The sequence below is a fragment of the Harmonia axyridis genome, chromosome X, assembly GCF_914767665.1.
Source record: "Harmonia axyridis chromosome X, icHarAxyr1.1, whole genome shotgun sequence".
In the NCBI taxonomy this organism is placed as follows: domain Eukaryota; kingdom Metazoa; phylum Arthropoda; class Insecta; order Coleoptera; family Coccinellidae; genus Harmonia; species Harmonia axyridis.
The window spans coordinates 36,946,738-36,949,237 of record NC_059508.1 but is presented as its reverse complement, the minus strand read 5'-3'; positions in this window follow the sequence as shown (position 1 = coordinate 36,949,237).

Genomic DNA, 2,500 nt, shown 5'->3' with positions numbered 1-2,500 from the left:
CAGCGGTGTCTGTTTCGGCCGAAGCTCGGACTTTGGTCAAAATGTTCCGATACAAAATTTGAACCAAGATAGATACAGATATGATTCCTTCTTAAATATACGTTGATTATCGAACAGAATATGGTAAATATTTTGCGATGACCGAGGATTTCATGAATTTTTTTTTTTTTCGAAAAAATTTTCTGTTATCGGAATTTCCTCAAATTTCATTTGGTTGCCTACTAATGCATATTAAAAACGATAATCAACAATCAGAATCATTATTTATCATTTATTTCAATTTTTATAATGAAAAACGTTCACGTCCTTTCGCGCCTCTCGATCGTCGTTTACGTGATGCATCGGTCAGCCCTAGTTTACGTGGTGCATCGGTAAGATCGAGTTCACGTTCTGCATCGGTAAGATCCAGTTCACGTGGTGCATCGGTAAGATCGAGATTACGTGGTGCATCGGTAAGATCGAGTTTACGTGGTGCATCGGTAAGATCCAATTCACGTTCTGCATCGGTAAGATCCAGTTCACGTGGTGCATCGGTGAGATTGAGATTACGTGGTGCATCGGTAAGATCGAGTTTACGTGGTGCATCGGTAAGATCCAATTCACGTTCTGCATCGGTAAGATCCAGTTCACGTGGTGCATCGGTAAGATTGAGATTACGTGGTGCATCGGTAAGATCGAGTTTACGTGGTGCATCAGTAAGATCCAATTCACGTTCTGCATCGGTAAGATCCAGTTCACGTGGTGCATCGGTAAGATTGAGATTACGTGGTGCATCGGTAAGATCGAGTTTACGTGGTGCATCGGTAAGATCCAATTCACGTTCTGCATCGGTAAGATCCAGTTCACGTGGTGCATCGGTAAGATGGAGATTACGTGGTGCATCGGTAAGATCGAGATTACGTGGTGCATCGGTAAGATCTACTTTACGTTCTGCATCGGTCTGCCCTTGTTTACGTGGTGCATCGGTAAGATCGAGATTACGTGAAGCATCGGTATGATCGAGTTTACGTTCTGCATCGGTCTGCCCGATATTACGTGGTGCATCGGTTCAGCCCTAGTTTACGTTGTGCATCGGTCTGGACTTAGAGATATATTTTCGACGTGAAAATGTTCCGATACAACTTTTGAACCAGGATAGTTAGAGAGATGATTTTTTCTGTGATGTACGTCGATTGGGGAATGGATTGTGGAAAATAACTTGCCATGACCGAGGTGTCCTCGAATTTTTTTTTTTTTCGAAAAAAATTTTCTGATTGTGGAATTTTCTCAAATTTGATTTGGTTGCCTCCTAATGTGTTCTAAAAGAGTAAATCAGTAATAGGAATCGAAAAATATTTTTCGGATTTTTTTTTTTTTCGAAAAAAATTTTCTGATCGTGGAATTTCCTCAAATTCGATTTGGTTGCCTTCTAATGTGTTTTTAAAGCGTAAATCAGTAATCAGAATCAATATTCATTGTCGACTTTAATTTTTATAAGGAAAAATGTTCACGTCCTTAAACGCCTCCCCATCATCAGCCCGAGTCCAAGTCGATGTCAGTCCCGAGCGGACGGTGTCAGATACTACCTATCGCCGAGGTCTGGACTTGGCGAGATATTACGACGTGAAATGTTCCGATACAACTTTTGAACCAGGATAGTTAGAGAGATGATTTCTTCTATGTTGTACGTTGATTGTGGAATGAAATACGGAAAATAACTCGCCATGACCGAGGTGATTACGATTTTTTTTTTTTTTTCGAAAAAAATTTTCTGATCGTGGAATTTTCTCAAATTTGATTTGGTTGCCTCCTTATATGTTCTAATAGCGATAATCAACAATCAGAATCAAAATCCATGATCGGGTTTGATTTTTATAAGGAAAAATGTTCACGTCCTTTTTTTCAACCCCGACTCATTGACGATGTTAGAACCGAGCCGGCGGTGTCAGATACGACCGATCGCCCCGGTCCCGATCGTCATTTACGTTGTGCATCGGTCTGCCCGAGATTACGTGGTGCATCGGTATGATCGAGTTTACGTGGTGCATCGGTAAGATCCAATTCACGTTCTGCATCGGTAAGATCCAGTTCACGTGGTGCATCGGTAAGATTGAGATTACGTGGTGCATCGGTAAGATCGAGTTTACGTGGTGCATCGGTAAGATCCAATTCACGTTCTGCATCGGTAAGATCCAGTTCACGTGGTGCATCGGTAAGATGGAGATTACGTGGTGCATCGGTAAGATCGAGATTACGTGGTGCATCGGTAAGATCTACTTTACGTTCTGCATCGGTCTGCCCTTGTTTACGTGGTGCATCGGTAAGATCGAGATTACGTGAAGCATCGGTATGATCGAGTTTACGTTCTGCATCGGTCTGCCCGATATTACGTGGTGCATCGGTTCAGCCCTAGTTTACGTTGTGCATCGGTCTGGACTTAGAGATATATTTTCGACGTGAAAATGTTCCGATACAACTTTTGAACCAGGATAGTTAGAGAGATGATTTTTTCTGTGATGTA